Below are 22,050 nucleotides of genomic sequence, written 5' to 3'. Positions count from 1 at the left end.
AGAAAAAAAAAGTTTTGTCCCTCATCAGTGAATACCAAATTGTTTAACATAGCTCAATCTCCCAAATATTTACAATTGTGAAAAATTACTTTTCTTTGATTTTGTTCTATTTTTTCTAAAACAAACTGTTTTGAAACTGTTTACCACGTTTTTAATTTTTAACAATGAACAATTTCATTTTTCTACAGTTATCAGTAATGCACTCTAGGTGTTCTCGTCTTCTCTTTGTTCATATACGACAGCATTCACATGAATTGGTTTGATTTAATAAAATGACGGTTTAAACCATCATCTTCACTTGAGACACAATTACATTATATTAGTATACCCCAGTCAAACTCTACTCTAGGGCATTTTTGAAGAAGAACTTGCATCACAGGACCCCTGACTGATTTTCCCTGTCAAAGACTAGGCTATTTTACTATCAAATGTGGAGAGAACTGAATAGGGTTGCTGAAAACCACTATTTGTAGAATGATATTGAATGCGTGCATCTGTTTGTGTGTTACTCGACATTATCTCAGTGTTTCTTGCTATATGTTTATTTGTTTTGTTTAACCGTGATTGGAACCAGTTTTCCCCGCCTCAAAGAATCTGTATGTTACCTACGTAATAATGGTTTATTCAGAATGTAGATTACTGTTTAAAAGTCGATGTCTAGGGTTATATACAATAAGTACATTGCATTTAAATTTTACTCTAGACCATTTAATAAACGCTTCAGGGACTGAACTTTAACATTTTAATCTTTGGTAATTGTTAACTTAAAGTATGCACAAAAGAAATTCCATCTACTTTCTAAATGTGTGTTATGGATCTATTGTGAACAATTCACACATGCATATGTTTTTGACTTTGTAATGTTTAATCAAAATTTTGTTGGAAAATCAAAATATATGTTGGATTTACTTAACTTTTTAGATCAGCAGGTTCCACGTAACTGGGTTATGTTGCATTTCATTAACATTGTTTATTTCAGTAGACTTACGTTTATTACATAAGGTTAATGAAATGCCATTTAGTAGAATCAGGTTAACATTCTTAATTTTGTCCAAACTGTTTAATTATTCTAAAATTAATATCAAACAAAAATTAAAACAAATAATCCAGTTTAATTGATTCGCTTATTGAGTGAATGCGTTCAACAATTTTTACAACCTTTACAAATGTTATCTAATAAGAAAACCTTTTACAAAATATTTACTCCGTAAAGACTCTTATTGTTAGGCATTTGCTAGAAGACAGTTTTGTTACATCCAATGCATGCCCAAAGTAGTTGTTTTTTATTATTATTAAAACCACTTTTATTGTTGTTAGCACATCATCACCCCAAGCACGGTCTACACCTCACCACAATGGTAAACTCCAAAAAACACTAACATATCAGAAACTCTTTTAAATATAAACATAAAAGAACATGAACAAGTCACCAATTTTTTTATCATGATGAAAAACACATAAAAAATATACACCCCTATCCAGTCCTGTGCAAAGCATGATGGGAAAGGGGAAATCCTGTTCCTAGTTTTCTATATTGCTATTTTAACACAACTAAACTCATTTATGTAATCTCAACTCAAATGGATTAAGTAAAACGGTTGAAAAGAATAGTTAACTCCATTTACTTAAGTAAATTGAGCAAGCATCAATTGTTATTGTAAGAATCAAGATGCATAATACCATTTTTTACAAGCTCAGACAAACGAATGACGAGTTAAGTAATTCAACCTTTTATTTCAACAATATTAAATATTTCTTTACAAAAATATGATTGCCCAAAAACATTATGAAAACAATAACGCCATTTACAGGTGGTCTAGCCAGAATAGGAAATCGCGGCAGGCTATCATGTTTTGGTCAAGGGTATAGTTGACCAGACTTTCAACTATTTCATCAACGACCGTTTTTGCATTTTTTGACACCAGTGACGCACAGAGATCTGTTACAAAAGTATAAATACACAATATTTGAGTGACTTCTAGTTCACCATCACATTCACACAACACATCCAGAACTTTTCTGAGGATTACACCGATCGGCTCTTTGGTGTTAAAAAACATGGGGGTCACATCTGTCCATGAATTTGTCAGGCCTCTTACAACATCCATTTCATTTTTGAGATTTGTTACACGTTTGGTATCCTGCGCACAATCGTTTTTCATATCACACGCAGCATCGATGATCCTATGCATCAAGCTAACCATCTGGCCTCTAAAATAATCTTTAAACATACAGTCTATAGTAGCTCTTAATCGACACTCATTGCCTGTGGCGCACTCACACTCCGGATGATACTTGTGCCCTGCATCGCCAGAACTCGACGGGCAGTCGCTCTCCATTTCAGAAGTTTCTAGATTTTTCGATTTTCGAATAGGCCCCTGTTTGATGATGAAAGATTCAGTTAGGTCCTTGAATCTCCTGAGCGAGTCCTTGCGGTACAATTATCCAGGCCTTGTGCGTTAACGCTCTGAAGTTTGGGGTTTTGGGTCAGAAGTGTGAGTCGAAGAAGCACAGTTTGCGTTAGGTTCAGACAAATAGGAATGCTGACGCAGGCTTTGGCATTCCATGTAACAAGCAAATGTTCCTTCAGCTTTTGATCAGTGAGATGTTGCAGTAGCACAGCAGTCTGCGTTTTTACGATTTTGAATCCAACGGTGCTGAAGCAATCGTCTGTAGCGCTGAAACAGGGTTTAGCAGCTGAATCGTTACCACCACACACATTAGTTAGGAAACCAGCTTGCGTGCGATAACTGAGGCTGAGCTCTGGGAGCTCCACCCTAGCCCTCCTGTTGTGTACGGGGGTCGTCATCAGTAAGCCATAAATAACTAGGTCCTGCATAAACAACGAGTCCTGCATGTCACCAGAGAGAAGTTTTTGATTTCGCTCAAATTCTTTTACGATACTGTTCAGTTTATTTAAAAACTAATTTTTATTTAACACCATTGTATTAGCTTTCTCATTCAAACACAATGCATTGCGTTAAACTGACTTGAAACAGTTGTGTTTGGCTTAACTAAATTTTTTCATGTCGAAAGAACATGTTTCAGTTAAGTAGACCAAAAATAACAATTGATGCTTGCTCAATTTACTTAAGTAAATGGAGTTAACTATTCTTTTCAACCGTTTTACTTAATCCATTTGAGTTGAGATTACATAAATGAGTTTAGTTGTGTTAAAATAGCAATATAGAAAACTAGGAACAGGATTTCCCCTTTCCCATCATGCTTTGCACAGGACTGGATAGGGGTGTATATTTTTTATGTGTTTTTCATCATGATAAAAAAATTGGTGACTTGTTCATGTTCTTTTATGTTTATATTTAAAAGAGTTTCTGATATGTTAGTGTTTTTTGGAGTTTACCATTGTGGTGAGGTGTAGACCGTGCTTGGGGTGATGATGTGCTAACAACAATAAAAGTGGTTTTAATAATAATAAAAAACAACTACTTTGGGCATGCATTGGATGTAACAAAACTGTCTTCTAGCAAATGCCTAACAATAAGAGTCTTTACGGAGTAAATATTTTGTAAAAGGTTTTCTTATTAGATAACATTTGTAAAGGTTGTAAAAATTGTTGAACGCATTCACTCAATAAGCGAATCAATTAAACTGGATTATTTGTTTTAATTTTTGTTTGATATTAATTTTAGAATAATTAAACAGTTTGGACAAAATTAAGAATGTTAACCTGATTCTACTAAATGGCATTTCATTAACCTTATGTAATAAACGTAAGTCTACTGAAATAAACAATGTTAATGAAATGCAACATAACCCAGTTACGTGGAACCTGCTGATCTAAAAAGTTAAGTAAATCCAACATATATTTTGATTTTCCAACAAAATTTTGATTAAACATTACAAAGTCAAAAACATATGCATGTGTGAATTGTTCACAATAGATCCATAACACACATTTAGAAAGTAGATGGAATTTCTTTTGTGCATACTTTAAGTTAACAATTACCAAAGATTAAAATGTTAAAGTTCAGTCCCTGAAGCGTTTATTAAATGGTCTAGAGTAAAATTTAAATGCAATGTACTTATTGTATATAACCCTAGACATCGACTTTTAAACAGTAATCTACATTCTGAATAAACCATTATTACGTAGGTAACATACAGATTCTTTGAGGCGGGGAAAACTGGTTCCAATCACGGTTAAACAAAACAAATAAACATATAGCAAGAAACACTGAGATAATGTCGAGTAACACACAAACAGATGCACGCATTCAATATCATTCTACAAATAGTGGTTTTCAGCAACCCTATTCAGTTCTCTCCACATTTGATAGTAAAATAGCCTAGTCTTTGACAGGGAAAATCAGTCAGGGGTCCTGTGATGCAAGTTCTTCTTCAAAAATGCCCTAGAGTAGAGTTTGACTGGGGTATACTAATATAATGTAATTGTGTCTCAAGTGAAGATGATGGTTTAAACCGTCATTTTATTAAATCAAACCAATTCATGTGAATGCTGTCGTATATGAACAAAGAGAAGACGAGAACACCTAGAGTGCATTACTGATAACTGTAGAAAAATGAAATTGTTCATTGTTAAAAATTAAAAACGTGGTAAACAGTTTCAAAACAGTTTGTTTTAGAAAAAATAGAACAAAATCAAAGAAAAGTAATTTTTCACAATTGTAAATATTTGGGAGATTGAGCTATGTTAAACAATTTGGTATTCACTGATGAGGGACAAAACTTTTTTTTTCTTAAAGCAACACAAATTGTGAAGACAAACATGAGAAATTGTGTGTCTGTGGCACCTTGATTTGTAATGTGTACCTAATTGATAGGTTTGTTTTAAGTGTAACAGTCGTATATGCATCAGAAAAACATCAACCCTCACTTTTCATGTTGGGCCTATAATGTGTCTTGTGACCGCTTCATAGACAGACCTAAAAGAATATCACAGTTTAATTTTTTATTTTTTTTGTAATTTTCTTATGTTGTATTTGTTCATTAATTCCTATATGAACATGTTTGACAGTGCTCAAAGTGTAGTCTTCGTCTAAAAACTGTACAAAGAAACAAGATGAAAAATGGTGTCATCTGCTAGTGGGGGGAAAAAATTATTTACAATCATGGTTACAAACTTTTACAATAGATTGGAAGAGAGGGTTTCTGTATTATGTATTCATTACAGCTAAATGGCTCTTTTCTACACCGTACACACTTTTGTAGTAAATTGTGCATGCGTGATTGTTGCATAAAGATTATGCTTGAATTTATCCATAACCTTTACAAGGGACAGGTAACATTAGTCCTCAAATGTGATTGCCTTACAATAATGTGTTACAGGCACTATAACAAATCTGACAGAATTTACATATTGTGAATGTTTACTACAACTATGGGAGGATCTGGGTGTGTTTTGTTTATGACTACTTAAACTATTTGTATTGCTGTTGTTTTTAATTAATTAGCCTTTGCATAAAGAACTACTTCTTGGATGTTAAACACCGCGGGATATAATTTATCGTGTATTAACTATATTTATCCGGTTGAAATTTGTAGAAATAAGATAAGTACATTTATAACACAAAAAGAACCAGTTAATGGTTTTGTGTCAGAACCCACCACGTATGAAGATATGATTTGTTTTAACTTTTTTATTCTAACTTTAAAGCTAGATTACCCTTTAAAAAGTGTAATACAAAACATACGGTCTTTGTTTTGGGGGGATATTTGGAAAACTACCTTACACGCTGTGTTTTCACCGAATGACGTGAGCCGTTGACCGTCCTTAATGGTGTCATTGTGTGAGGAACTGTTTGGAGTATTGCAACAGCTAATTCTTAAAACATTGCGTCAGGCATATTTATCATATTTTTACTTTATACTTGCTAGGCAATGAATTGAAATTGAATCTTTGTAGACATGAGAAAAGTCAATTTTATAAAAGAAAAAGTACCAATTAATGATATTGTATCAGAACACAACAACAAGTGTAATACAAATTGTATACACTATTTGATTTTGGTAGGGAACACTGGAAACTAGTGTCTTTTAGCTTAATCTTTGGTTTTAAGGGAAATTCAATATTCTCGGGATCCCCATTGACCCTGAAGTTATGACTTCTGAAGACCTTAAGACGAGTACAATTAAATATCCACTCAAGACAACTTTACTTATGCTGCCTCATGGACTACAGAGGCTTATGCAGGCTGATTTTCTAAAAGATACACTGTAAACCCTAACGCTCAAAATAATTCATTGGTTGAGTATGGACCAACTTAAATTATACAAATTAGTTCAATCAAATTAACTTTTATGAGTATTTAGAACTTTTTCTTTTTGAGTTCAGCAAACTTACACATTTTAATTATGTTGAATAGTTTAATTGTTTTGAGTTCTATGAACTTGTTTCTTTTCATTTAGAAAAACTTAAATTTAACTGAAACTGGGCTGGGATCTTTATTCCCCAGCATGCTTTGCCATGGCACTTAAAAGGGAGAGTAAATGCTAAAATTGTTTTGTACCAGATTAATGTTAAGTGGGGGATTTAGTAATGTTTAATGTTTTGTTTTGCTATAGTTTAGAAAAGTTTCTGGTATTTTGGATTTTGGGGGATTACCACCATTGTGACCAGTGGAGTATGAGCTTGGTTTGAGAACAGTGCATTAACCCTTTTTAGAACCTGAAGCTACAATTGGTGATTTTTCACGTAATTAGTTTTTTAACTGTAAAATTCTAAAACAATGTGCGCTCTTCAAGTGTAAGGTGTCAACTTTTTCAGAAAAAAGATGGCTTTATATAAATTACAGTTAGTGTGTGTGTGTGTTTGTGTAAATAGAATTTAAATAGACAAAAATAATAGAAACGTGAATAAATGTACAGATTTTTATTTAGAAAAATCTTTGAAAAAAAAAAAAAAAATCACCAACAAAAGAAACTAACACTTTAAAGTGGAAAATCTAATTATAATGCATATATAGCCTAAAAGTCTTTTTGTGACACTGGGTTGCACTGTTTTCATTTAGGATACTTTTTCATACACGCACGCATATACAAATACATACATAACGTTACATACGCACGCCACAAATACAGCATGCTGGTGTGTGTCAGTGGACAAAATACTGTTTGAATATCTTTGGATAAATAATATTTAAGGCAATTATGCACAGTTTTTGGTTTAAAATTGTAAAGTTTTGAACAGATGCTGTTATGTAAAATAATAGCTCGGGTAAAATTTATGCAATATCATTTCTGGGTCATTTTATGGCAATGTCCATTTTCTGTCCCTAGCCTTTACAGAAATATCACACTTGAAAAATACTTTAGGGTTACAATTTCTTCACATTTTAAAATAAAACAATATGTTATTTGAACAATTACGTCGTCTTGAGCCATCTATGTGGCAATATTTGATTTTTAATATTTGAAAGTAGTGGTCCCCTGGAGTTGTGCCACTAGCGTTACCGTTCAACAAAAATCTAATATTTTAAAATAAAAATCATACTGATGACATCACTCAACTTCCTTCTTCCAAATTCATGAATATCTATGAAGAAAGGCCCATGGTCTCTTTTCAATGATCAAAAATCTTCTCATTTATCTAATGATTTCATAATGAAGCTTTAGTTGAACTCACTGGTATGCCCCACTTTACTGTTAGGGAGTTGTAAAAAAAAAAATAAAAAAAAATAAACTAGAATACTTATGGAATAAACAACTAGTTAGTAGTATATTTAGTTAGTATACCATGATTGACAAGATGTGGTATTTTTCATGAAAATTGTCACTGGTGTTACTGTCACTGGTGTCTCTTTTCTTATGGGAGAACCCCAGTGACACCGGTGACCCCCATTTATAGATAAACTTTATTTGAAGCTATTCATTTAGATTGTATGCCAAATGTAACAATTTAGTCTCATCTACTTAATTATGGTTGAAGAATAATGATCTTTGGTCTCATGTGTTTCGTTGCTCTTTTTCTGTCACGTTAAATAAAATGTCACATGATAATAATTTTACATCCATTTAATTCTGATCTACTCAAAGTTAAGATTTAAAGGATTGCATCATTACTTGATTTTAACAGGTTTTTCAAATATCTTCATTGTTCTAGCAAATACATGGTAGCGCAGATGAAATAACATCATTCAAGCATACTTTTAACAACCCTGATTAAAATAACTAAAACATAATCTCCTTATTTGTTGCACAATTATTATTTTCTGTAACTCTGACTGCATGTGCTGAAAAAATATAAATAATTACTGCCAAAGAAGAAAAGTAACACAAGCATCAAAATGGTAGGCCTACATGCAGTCTTTAAATAAATGCACAAAATATAAAAATCATTAAGCGGTCATTTTTGTGTATTCATAAAGTCAAAGTTTAAATGTTAGAAAAAGAAATCTGATCTTTTTAGGTTTCATCTTTCTTTCACGCGTTCTCCTAGAACAACAGGCTAGGGGACAGCTCCCCCAGGAAGAGGACGATTTAACTTATCAGAACAATCACTGATAAGAGTAGGCTGTATAAAATGTAACTTCCTGGCTCTTTTATTGTGACCCCTGACTTTTCCTGAAGACACTGAAAACATCTAATTATGCTGCTCTTACAACCTGGTCCCTGTGAAGTGTCAGAATGGGCACATTTTGGGGTCTCCCTTCCTGACAAGAATGCTTCAGATCAGGAGATTTTATGATAGGAGACTGTGGTATCTTTGATTGTTAAACAACAGGTGTCCGTCCTATCTTTAAATTGCTCAATGTTTTCTGAAACAAACTGCATATGCTAATACATAGCAACTACGCTGAGAGGAAGGGGAGGGCCTGTGCCCCTGCCATGATGGAAACAATCTTCATTCTCAATTTAGCAAACGGAGAGCATACATCTCTTCTGCTCAAGGATTCTAAATTCATGAATCTATGATTTTAACCAGATACACAAAAGACCTCCTAATTTCACTGATGGTAAGTTCACTTCAACACATGTTTAAACCTTAAAATACTTGATAATTTAACGTCTTATTTAAAAAAAAAAAAAAATATTTTATGTTTTAACTATGTAAGTCAGTGTTTTGTTGTGTATTAGATTAAAATACTCATACTTGGTCATTTAACATTTCAAATAATATGAACTATTATTCACTATTAAAATACTTATACTTGATAATTTAACATTTCAAATAATATGAAATATTCACTATTTTATGTTTTATCATGTAAGTCAGTGTTTTGTTGTGTATTAAAATACTTATACTTGATAATTTAACATTTCAAATAATATGAACTATTATTCACTATTAAAATACTTATACTTGATAATTTAACATTTCAAATAATATGAACTATTATTCAGTATTAAAATACTTATACTTGATCATTTAACATTTCAAATAATATGCACTATTATTCACTATTTATGTTTTATCATGTAAGTCAGTGTTTTGTTGTGTATTAGATTAAAATACTTATACTTGATCATTTAACATCTTGTTTCATATAATCTAAATTGTTTTATTTATGGATGTGACTGTGTAATCTGAAAACAAATCACTCTGATATATTTATTCGACGAAAAATTCCACAATCGGCAATTTCTGACAAAAATTCCCCGATCGGCTATTTATACACTCCTGAGAGACTATCAAACATTCACTTCCTTGTCACACCAAGCAGTTTACAGTCAAAACACATCTGAAAAACAAATCCATGACAGATCTCTTCATATTCATAATTTCGTCATTCTGTGAATATTATTCATAATAAAAACACCCCTCCTGAAAAAAACATTCCTCTCACACCAACCAGATTACAATCATAAACACACAACCATAAAAATTCCGGAAACACACACACAGTCAAAGGTCAACAAACAGGTGGTCATAAAACCCCTAGCTACTAGTCTGAAAAGGACCTGAATGTAGTAAATTGAATTTGGAAACTGAGTATATATGGGATAAGCGGAAGAAGATGGTATGGTATGGAAGTATATATGGGATGCCAGTAATGACCAAAGAATGTGTTTTTGAAAAAAGCTGTAGTTAGAATTGCTTTATTTAGAAATAGCACTTTTTTTAGAAAAAAAATAGAATCTGAGATCTTAAACTCATACCTGAACAAACTGAATCTGGAATGTCTTCATTAAAATGTTAATTAAAGCTGTTTTTATGAATGATGTGTGTGTGTGTATGTGTGTGTTTGTGAGCACTGACCAAATCTGACTGAGAACTCGTAAGCTCACACAGAACACAAGAAAGCACACAGCCAGAGTAAAACACAAGCTGCGTGCTAAACAGCACAAGACAAAACACGACATGAAAGCACACGCTATTCCGAGATCCGCCCACAAAGTTTCTTGTGTTTCGCATTTAATACTTGCGTTTCAGATCGTTCAAATAGGCCCACTTGAGTTTTCTAGCCTGGTTGCCAGCCGAACTTAGCCCCGCCCACAACTTTTGAGGTCAGGAAGTTCGGTCTGGACATGGGCTGGGTTTCCCGATAACGCTGTCTCTTAGCGCGCTACGAAGACTCTTAAGGTATAACTTAACTAAAGGTATACCATTGCTAGGCGTGTTCCCCGAACTATACCTTAGGAAGCTGCTTAAGATATACAGTGCCCTCCACAATTATTGAACCCCCTGGTAAATATGATCAAAATTGGCTGTAAAAAATAAATCTGCATCGATTATCCTTGTGATCTTTCATTCAAAAAATGTGCAAAATTCTAACCTTTCATTGAAGTAAAAGAATTGAAAGTGGGGGGAAAATCACATTATGAAATAAATGTTTTTCTCCAAAACACGTTGGCCACAATTATTGAAACCCTTTTATTAAATACTTTTTGCAATCTCCTTTTGCCAAGATAACAGCTCTGAGTCTTCTCCTATAATGCCTGATGAGTTTGGAGAACACCTGACAAGAGATCAGAGACCATTCCTCCACACAGAATCTCTCCAGATCCTTCAGATTCCCAGATCCATGTTGGTGCTTCTCCTCTTCAGTTCAGCCCACTCATCAGGTCAGGGGACTGGGACGGTCATGGCAGAAGCTTCATTTTGTGCTCCACAACAAATTTTTGTTTTGATTTTGATGTTTGTTTTGGATCGTTGTCCTGATGGAAGATCCAACCACGGCATATTATAAGATTTCTAGCAGAAGGCGTCAGGTTTTGATTTTTTATCTGTTGATATTTGATAGAATCCACAATGCCATGTATCTGAACAAGAAGTCCAGGACCTCCAGCAGAAAAATATGCCCACAACATTAAAGATCCAATGGTATATTAAATTGTACACATGGGGTACTTTTTATCCTTGTGTTCACCAAACCCATCTAGTGTGTTTGCTGCCAAAAAGCTCTGTTTTAGTCTCATCTGACCACAGAACCCTGTGTTGTTTGAAGATCCAGTCGTGTCTGACAATTAAATTTGCTGGAATTTGTTTTTGGATGAGCGAGGAGGTTTTTTTTTTAAACCCTCCCAAACAACATGTGGGGATGTAGGGGTTGTTTGATATTTTTTTTTTTAGGCTTTCTGACCCTAAGACTCAACTAATCTCTGCAATTCTCCATCTGTGATCCTTGGAGAGTCTTTGGCCACTCAAACTTTCATCCTCGCCGTGCATTAAGACAGTATAGACACACGTCCTTTTCCTGGCAGATTCATAACATCTTTAGTTGGTTATAACTTCTTAATTATTGCCCTGATGGTCAAAATGGGGATTTTCAATTCTTTAGCTATTGTCTTACAGCCACTTTCTAGTTTGTGATGCTCAACAATCTTTTGCTACGCATCAGAACTGTATTCTGTGGTTTTACTCATTGTGATGGATGATTAAGGGAATTTGGCCTTTGTGCTTCCTCATATTTAAACTCCTGTGAAACACGAAGTCATAGCTGGACAGTTTCATGTTCCTAGTCACCCTGGTGTACTAAAAAAGGTAAATATTAATGGGAATATACTTCAGAGATATTTTACTCGTAAAAAATTCTTGGGGTTTCAATAATTGTGGCCAACATGTTTTGGAGAAAAACATTTATTTCATAATGTGATTTCCCCCCACTTTCAATTCTTTTACTTCAATGAAAGGTTAGAATTTTGCACAGTTTTTGAATGAAAGATCACAAGGATAATCGATGCAGATTTATTTTTTACAGCCAATTTTGATCATATTTACCAGGGGGTTCAATAATTGTGGAGGGCACTGTACCTTCTTATTCTTACGTGCGACGTTACCCGGTGCTGTCCGTGGCGAAGGTGCTGAATTAGTTGATATCGTTGGCTCGAGAATCAATCATTCTCTAGTCCAGGCGCTGATTCACTGCTTTATTCTATAAAGTGGTGTTCTTTATAAAAGAAGCACTTTAGAAATAGTTGAAATTGCCTTTAATTGGACTCATGGGATATTATAAAAAAATAATCCAAACTATAATAGCCTATAATAGCCTAGCCTACATATTTTTAAATTGTATCATATATTGCTTCCATAATAACCATTTCAAATTTTTACGTGCTTTCATCTCTTTCCCAGTTTTGTTCGCTGAGGTAGAGCTGCGATGAAATATTGTTCTTGTAAATACTTTCCACCATTTCAGTAATAAAAGTGTACATCTTGCGTACGGTGCTCGGCAGTGATCAAAAAGGATTTAAACAGTGGATTTTGAATCTCTTCTTGTAAACTCAGAGATGTGGATTCGGACGGCAATTAAATTCCCACACGACCTGTTTGTCAAAAAACAATAGGTATTTGGCCAGGGATTTTTACGCGGGTTGGGTGAGAAAAAACACTGACATTATGGATTCGGACGGCACTAAAATCACCGACTTACCCCTGTAAATGTTTAAAATACCGGACGAGTCCATGAGAAACAATATTAGCGTCCGAATAGGACTTAACCGACAGTAGCCTATGCTTTCACTGGCCTTTAAAAGCGCTCTTTTATTATATTAATAATATAATATATAATAATAATATAATTAAAATTCTAACAACAATCAGTGTGATTGACAATTTTATTCTTTGCATGAAAACACTTGAATTAGCCTAATTGAACACTGTCTGGGTGTATTAAAACTTCAGAATTATATTCATATAGACCTGCAACAGTGATGAGGTAAAGCTAAGAGTGGTCCAGACCAACCTTCCGAACGTATGACTTACAGAATATATACTTAACTAAGAACGTTTCGGGAAACACTTATTAACGATAAGGTACAGCTTAAAGTGTAACTTAAGAACGACGTAGCGTTAAGAAGGTTTCGGGAAACCCAGCCCTGATCTGTTGTGGAGCAACTATGCTCGAACCAGAGCTGTTTGGACAGATCAAATGGTCAGGGCGGGCTTTATACGATGATGGACAGATGATCAACAGTAACGTAATCATCCACGTCACCAACGAGCGCTTGGGTTGAATTCGTTTACAACAAAGATGGCTGCCGCTGGAGAATTGAGATGTGTAGATTCCGCCATCGCGTCTGTCATAGTCTGTTATAGAAGACATCGACAGCGCATTCATTTTAAAAGAGGAACAAAGAACCGCGATCAAGGCATTTGTCGATCGGAAAGATTTGACCTTAGACCTCCAATTTATTCATATCTCACACTCCCTCCAATTTGCATCATTTTTATTTACTCAAGAATCCTCCGAGTGCCTCGAGGTAAAAGGGGGAAAAGAGTAATTTGATCAAAACTCAAAACATAATCTGGTGCAAGTGTGAGAAGTTCAACCACTACATAAATAAAACTATTCTCTGTTTTCATTAAATAAGCCACTGACGTTTCATTGCTGGTAATGTCATGTACATCTAGCACATTGCACTCCATGTATTAGTGGCTTTGATTAGAATTTACAATAATTGACATTTTTAACGTAGCCTATCCTATAAGCTCCTCCATGATCTTTATATTCTTCATCAGCTGAGAAAAATAGTTCCCTTTCGTAAAGGGAACTCCCGCTGCATCGATACTCGATACTTTGGGGAATGCCTTCGGCATGAAGCGTCTGAAGTCAACTATGGAACTATTCCAATCTTGATTGGTGCAACGTCACCCGTGACGTCGCATGTGACGGTGATCCGGAAGCTACAAAAGGGTCACAGGAACCAGGAAATGTTAGCTTCTGGTCTTCAGCAAGCGCTCTATGTCATCTTGTCTGTTCTATTTGGTGTTGTTTGTCCCGTGAAAAGAGTATTATTTATGGCGAAAAAAGAGAAGCTATTCAGGCAGTGTGCGTCCCCTTGCCCACGTTATTTAAGCGAGGATGACACACACACGCTTTGTGTAGTTTGTCTGGGAGTGGAGCATGCACGGGCGGTGCTCGAGGGCGCTGTCTGTGCAAACTGTTTTCAATGAAAAAGCTCCGCTCCCGTTTGAGCTTGTTCGATCAATTAGATCAGGCTCGCGTTTCCAGTGCATCGGGTCCCGCGTCTGTTGAGGCAGCGCGGCGCTTGTATGCATGTGATTCACACGTGGGGCTGGCATATGATACTGAGACGGTTGCGACCCTTTCTCAGTGTTTATTAACCAGCTCCACTGGTCTCGCGCACGGTTCGGAAGCCCGCGCTGCGGCTTCTTCCGACCGTGTTAAAGACACAGCGTTTGATTTATCTGGCTCCGAGGAGTTAGATATTATCTATTAACACTGAATCACGTGGATAGGGGGATTCGCCACCCCATATTCCCGTTAGTGAGGAGTTGCTGGAGGTTGTAATCAGGGCAGTGGTTAAATTAAATGTTAAATGGCCATATAATAAGCAGGAAGCGACTAAGAAAAATAAAATGAATGAGCGCTTCCTGCAGACCCAGTCACAATCTTCGTGTCAGAGCCTTCCCTTTTTCACTGATCTCCATACTGAGGTATCAAGATCGTGGAAAAATCCATTTTCATCTCAATTATTTTCCCCCATGTATATATTTACTCATCCATTAGGGAATCTAATGAAAATGGTTATTAGGTGATGGCTCGGGTTGAGGAATATTTTGCGAAATATTTTCTCCCCGACATTGCGTCACCCCTGATAGCTCAGACACTTCCCTCCAAATCTCGTACATCGAATTTGTTAGGGAAAGCATATATGGCGGTGGTCGAGCTGGTGCATGCCCACACACGATGGGGTTATTACAGGCATACCTGGCTGACCTCCTCAAGCAGGTGGATGATAACTGGGAGGTCTCACTCTATATTACTGAATATCGTAGAGTATCTGACTTATCTCTCCGTATTATTAAAGAGACGGCCCGTGCTATTGGCCGTTCTATGGCAGCACTAGTCGTCTCAGAGAGACATTTATGGCTTATTCGCTTGTGGATCGGGAAGAAAGACAGGGCTTTCCTTCTCGATGCTCCCCTTTCACCTTCTGGCCTCTTTGGCGACGCGGCAAGAACCGTTGTCGAGAGGCTTCAGGAGGCAGAGCGACAATCAGCTATCCCCAGTTGTCAGTCCAGGTCTCATGGGGTTGCTGCCAGGGGGCAGCCTCATGGGACAGCCGCCAGCTCCTCATATTTTGAGAAGGTTTCCTCTCGTGCCCCCCCGTATAAGGCTTGGGGCCAGAAGAAACATTCTCGCACGAAGCTCTCCATACCGAAGACAGGTCTGAGGACTGTCTCTCTGGCTAAGAAGGCTTCAACTAAGAGGTCTTGTCGTAACACGCAGACCCTTATGGGCGTTCCCCCAGGAGAGCGAGTACAGGAGTCTCGCCCCCTTATGCAGCCCTTAGGAAATCGATGTTTGCTTCCCGCCGCCGATGGCGCTTCGGGACACATCGGCTTCCAGCGAACACAAATCGCAGTATCTGCCCGAAGACGTTGCGGCACTGTCGAGTTCGCCGCCTCTCAGGAGGTCTGTAGAGAGCATATTTTGGTTAGTTCCTGCCAGTTAGCTGCTTCAGGTCACCAAAGCCATTTGGAAATTTATAGCCGAGGCCAGTCTCGAGGGACTGGTCCCCATAATGGCATATTTAGACACCCCGAGGGGTCTTCAAAATATAGCCTAGGGGGTCCTGCTTATGGTGGAGCTAATAAAAAATATCTACTAAGGGTGGTTCACATGTCGGCCAGCCCCGAGCAGGGTCGGTTTTTGGAACAGGAAGTCTAGTCCCTCTTAACACAGGAAACCTCAAAGTGGGCTCTTCCTTGGTTACGGGAGCCCGGGTTCTACAGCTGGCACTTCATAGTTCCTATGAGGGGGGGGAGTTAGGCCTTATTTTGGATCTCAGGGTACTGGATCAACCTCCGAGGGGGTTCAGATTCAAGTTACCGACTGTCAGTCAGACCAGCTCCGAGGACTGGTCTGTCTTGATAGATCCACAAGCTCCTTAACTCCTCTTTCCCTTCTAACCCCATCACAGGAAGTTTCCGAGATCCGCTTTTGGGGGGAAAAGCGCATCAGTTCTGGACTCTTCCAGTCGGCCTAGCCTTATCCCCTCGCACCTTCACTAAATGTATGGACACGGCCCTTGCTCCATTGAGACTTCAGGGGGTCCGTATCTTATAGATGACTGGCTCATTTTGGCTCAGTCAAAAAGAACTACCAATTCAACATCGAGATGTTGTTTTGCGCCATCTGAGGTGTGTGGGGTTGAGACTCAATGTCAAGAAAAGTTCCTTAACTCCTCTTCAGAGGACTACGTCCCTGGGAGTAGAGTGGGACTTAGTCACAATGCGGGCACAAGTGTCTCCTGCTTGTATAAATACTATCTTAAACACAATGAAGAGTATTAGGTTAGGCCAGGCTATCACTGTCAAACACTTTCAAAGAGTTTTGGGTCTTATGGCTGCAGCTTCCACGGTAGTACCCTTTGGTCTGCTCCATATGAGGGCCTTGCAGTGGTGGCTCAGGAACAAGGGATTTTCTCCTCTGGGAAACCCTTTTCGTACGATCAGAGTTACGCGCAGATGCCTTCGTTCTCTTGTCGTATGGAAGAAACCATGGTTCCTGTCTCAGGGCCCGGTTTTGGGAGCACCATGTGAGAGAAAAACTCTGACCACGGATGCGTCCCTCACGGGCTGGGGTGCGGTTATGGAGGGCCGTTACACCCGAGGTACTTGGAAAGACCATCATCTCACATTGTATATTAATCGCTTGGAGATGTTGGCTGTATTTTTTGCCCTGAGGCACTTCCTTGTAGACCTCAGAGGCCATCATGTTCTTGTTAGGACAGACAATATGTCGGTGGTCTCTTATATCAACCGCCAAGGAGGTTTGAGATCTCGCCCTCTTTGTAGACTGGCGCATCAAATTCTTCTTTGGTCCCAGGACAAATTTCTCTCTGTCAGATCTATTTATATTCCTGGGGTTGAAAATATGGGAGCAGACATCCTGTCGAGGCAGGGGCTGAGGCCCGGGGAATGGCGGCTCCACCCTGAAGTGGTTGAGCTTATATGGAGAGAGTTTGGCCGGGCGGAGGTTGACCTGTTCGCTTCTCATGAGAACTCTCATTGCCCGCTCTGGTACTCTCTCTCACATCCAGCTCCTTTGGGCTTGGATGCCACGGTACAGATGTGGCTGAGGTCACATCTGTATGCTTTTCCCCCGATCGCTCTGCTCCCTGGGGTTCTAGAAAGGGTCAGGAGGTACGGAGTGAGACTACTCCTTGTAGCTCCGTACTGGCCGGCCCAAATTTGGTTTTCGGACCTTATTAGTCTCTTGGAGAGTCCTCCATGGAAAATTCCTATTAGGAGAGATCTTCTGTCTCAGGCTGATGGTATATTATTTCATCCCCGACCAGAGTTATGGAGACTATGGGTCTGGCCCCTGAGGGGGTCCCACCCATAATTAGGTTGCCCTTTCCACCGAGGTGGTCAGGACATCCATACTAGAACCCCACTCTACTAGGAACTAAACAATTAAGTTAGGGAGGGCATTGAACCCAGTTTATTACTGCCCACTGGCTTCAGTACTGGTGTTCCATCCCGCTCTCTAACGGGATCTCCTGTTCATGCTTAGGGCCTCTGTGGCGGCCTCAGTGCCCTCCGCAAGCCTCTAAGGGTGTTCTCGAAAGGACGTTCCCACTGAAACTCCATGTTCCTGTAGATTGGAGGATGAATCCTGTCATCCAGCCTATTGGCATCAGGCTGATGGGTTATCCCTGGCACCCATCATGTCCTGTGGGTGAGGTATACAAATATATATTTGAGATATATAAGTATATATAGGAGAATCTATTGAGTCTGCTTCCTGCTCGTCTTACTCCCTGGAAGAGTGGTGGTGCTGCCCCCTCTTACTTGCTAGCGTGGGAGCCACTCAACGTTATTTTTGCCCGGTACTGAGGTACTTGTAGGCAATGCTAAGATTCTTCAGGTATTCCATCCTCCATCGCATGTGTCGGATGGTCAAGGTCGTAGCCTTTGAGGTTCCTACATTAGGACTCAGGCTGAGAGGAGTCAGTCCATCTAGTTATGCATCAAGGGTTAGGAGCTATTCCCTTTATTAAGAGTACAGTTGGTTATCTAAAACCACTCATATTTGAAGTACAAGGTGCGCTTCTGCCTTCACCTCTCATCTAATATTTTCTACTGTCTGGGGCTCCCAGCCATGAGGTCAGTCGAGCCTCCGGCTCCAGACCTCCCCTTCTTGCACCAAATCTTATGACAAGCTAGTTTGGATCTGCCCTCTACTCATTCTATCGTCCGTGAGTGTACCAGATGCTTTATACCAGGGCGTTTTTTCTCTCAGTGTGGCGGCGTGGGTATTCGTTCCCCAAAGTATCGAGTATCGATGCAGCGGGAGTTCCCTTTACGAAAGGGAACGTCTCGGGTTACGTATGTAACCCTCGTTCCCTGAGTAGGGAACGAGACGCTGCATCCCTCGGCCACACTTTTCGCGCCCCTGAGAACGACTTGCTTTGACCAATTAGAAGCTAACATTTCCTGGTTCCTGTGACCCTTTTGTAGCTTCCGGATCACCGTCACATGCGACGTCACGGGTGACGTTGCACCAATCAAGATTGGAATAGTTCCATAGTTGACTTCAGACGCTTCATGCCGAAGGCATTCCCCAAAGTATCGAGTATCGATGCAGCGTCTCGTTCCCTACTCAGGGAACGAGGGTTACATACGTAACCCGAGACGTTTGTTCCCATCGTTAATTATTCAGTTTTAATGGGAACACAATTTACTAGTGCAGTCCAGTAATAGTTGTATTACTGTTACGACTCAATGATATTAAAAAGCGTGACTCTATCCGAGTGAAACGCCACACTGACGGCCCGTGAACGGCTTCGCTCCAGTGCGAACGATCATGAAAAACTGATTTCTTTATGTGCTAAACTCCTCCGACACAGATTGTGTGCGGCTTCTCTCCAGTGTTCATTCTCAGCTGATTTCAGGAGCATATCTATCTCATGTGTGTTTAAGCATGGTTTATCCTCATGCGAGCTTTCTTTTCTTTTTTATGATTTTACCAGCACTAGAATCGTTAACTGACATAAAAAACAAAACAATACTCAATAAATCTAGCCTACATTTTGAAATGTGAGAGATGGCAGAAGGCAGTAGATGTGGCTTGAGTTAGCCAGAATAACACTGAGTACGTGCTGTGTCTAGATAACACTAGATAACACTAGATGACACTAGTTGTGTGTTGTTAAATGTCTGCGCTTCATAACACAGAGTCAGTTCTCCTGCAGAACTGCTGTAGCTTAAAATAATTATCACAAATAAAAAGTGCACATGTTAAAAGGGGACTGAGAACTTTTGAAGCTACAATAAAAATCACTTTTAGCCTTTTTTAAAATTGTTGTCTTTGACTCAAGTGAAACCATCTTTCTTGTTACAGGTTCTGAAATTACAAATGTAATAAAATGAAGAAACATACCTGATGGAATAAAATTATCATCATCGCTCTGTTCTTCCTCAGCTGTGGTTTCTCTCCTCATCTTCATCATCATCATCATCATCATCATCACTCTGTTCTTCCTCAGCTGTGGTTTCTCTCCTCCTCCTCATCATCATCATCATCACTCTGTTCTTCCTCAGCTGTGGTTTCTCTCCTCATCTTCATCATCATCGCTCTGTTCTTCCTCAGCTGTGGTTTCTCTCCTCATCTTCATCATCATCATCATCGCTCTATTCTTCCTCAGCTGTGGTTTCTCCCCTCATCTTCATCATCTTCAGTGGCGTCTGCAGCATCTGCTGTTCTCCAGCGTTACAGTCTGAACCCAGAGACTCTGTGCAGGTTTGATCGGTGGATCCATGACTGTCACACACACACACACACACACACACACACACACACACACACACACACACACACACACACACACACACACACTCTCCTGAGCGTCAGTGAAACAGAGTAAAGTGAGTCCTGTGTGTCTCTGGATCTGTGTGTGTTCAGAGAGTTGATCTCTGACGCTCCACTGAATCCTGTCCATCAGTCACACACACTCAAACCTCTTCCAGCTCCTGAGGAACACAGAATCACAGCGACTTTCAATTTATATAACAACTGTTCCTCTGAAGGAGACTATTTTAAAGAATAATAAACTAAGCAGACTGGATGTAACATTTTTAGATATGTCAAAATAGCAGTATCTATCATAGACCATGGAGCCGTTTTCACTCACTAATGTCGTGACAGGAATCATAGGCGTAATTCTATGGGGGGACAGGGGGACACGTCCCCCCCAATATTCAAAGAAGGACAATTTGTCCCCCCCAATATTTGATCATACTGTATGATTATGCGGGCGATATCGATGTGATTGCAAATACGTCTTTCTTTCGAGCTCCGAAAATATAAAATCCCGGCCGGTCCATTTCCCAAATTCATTCGACTGGCCTTACACTATACATTAACAAAACCTATTTCTCCTGAAATCCATGTCATGTTTTCCCTATACCTTTAGTAGCTCGTGCACCGTCAGTGAGTTAGGAAAAAACAAACAGAAGAAGAGTTAGGAGCGCGAAATCTGACAGACATTTGGCCATACCTGTCAACACTCCCGTTTTTCCCGGGTTTCTCCCGTTTTTTAGCCCTATCTCCCGGACCCCTCCCGGTTTGTTATTTCTCCCGGGAAACTCCCATAATTTGCATGGCCCAAACTGAGTAAAGCCTCTGTTTAGGCTATTAAGGAAATATAATTTTGGCAAAAGAAGAACTTTTATTTTAAATAAATGTTCATTTTAAATCAGCCTACTTCAGTGTGATATGTTACCATATTATCATGCTTAACACTAAGAATTTGAATAATTGTAATGTGATGATCAGATGCAGATATCTAAATCAGAGAATATCATAGGTTCGGGCGGTTTGCGGGTGGATTATTTATTTTTAACAGTGGATTCGGGTGACTCAAAGTGCACCAGATTAATGAACTTACCTTTAAAATGTACAAAATTTTCTTCCGGGGGAGCATGCCCCCGGACCCCCCTAGAAGTACCAAGTACACTTAACAGCATGACTGTTGTATGCTGGTAAGTGTTCAGACTGACTTTTATTTTATTTTGATAAAAAAAATTTGTGCATGCGCCAACACAAAAAGTCCCACAGCTGTCCCCCCCAATGTGTGATTGACAATTTCGCCCTTGACAGGAATGCTGGAAGCTTCTCGTTGTTCTGGTAATACTGACAATAAATCACATGTTTATTTTATATATAAACATTGCAGTCAGAATCTGCAGTCATATCAAGATGTTTGAATTGTGAGAATTGAATCAATGAATCAATTTGATTAGTTCATTAGTCAGCAGAAAGAAAGAAAAAAACGGAGAAAGACAAACAAACAGACACAGAGTTTCAGGTAATTCAGGTATTTAAGGATGAAGTGAATCTTTATCATGTACAAACCTCTCGATCCCTTCAGTTTCTGGTTTCTCTCCATCATCTTTACCTCCAGTGACGCCTTCTCTTTCTTCAGCTGACAGATTTCTGTGATGAAACTATCAATATCCATCATGGACAGACATATATTATCTACATTTAACAGGTTTACATTTTAAACATGCTATTCTCAAACTTCAACTGGTTTCTTCTGAATCTGTGAGCACTGTGTGAACTCCTTTCAAAAGTGAGGGTGAGCTGCTGCTGCTGCTGCTTCGTATCGTTTACAGTGGATATTAAACTACTAAAGGCCCTTTCACACTGGACG

Source organism: Squalius cephalus, assembly GCF_949319135.1.
Source record: "Squalius cephalus genome assembly, chromosome: 18".
NCBI classification, from domain to species: domain Eukaryota; kingdom Metazoa; phylum Chordata; class Actinopteri; order Cypriniformes; family Leuciscidae; genus Squalius; species Squalius cephalus.
Note: the sequence above shows the minus strand (reverse complement) of the source record.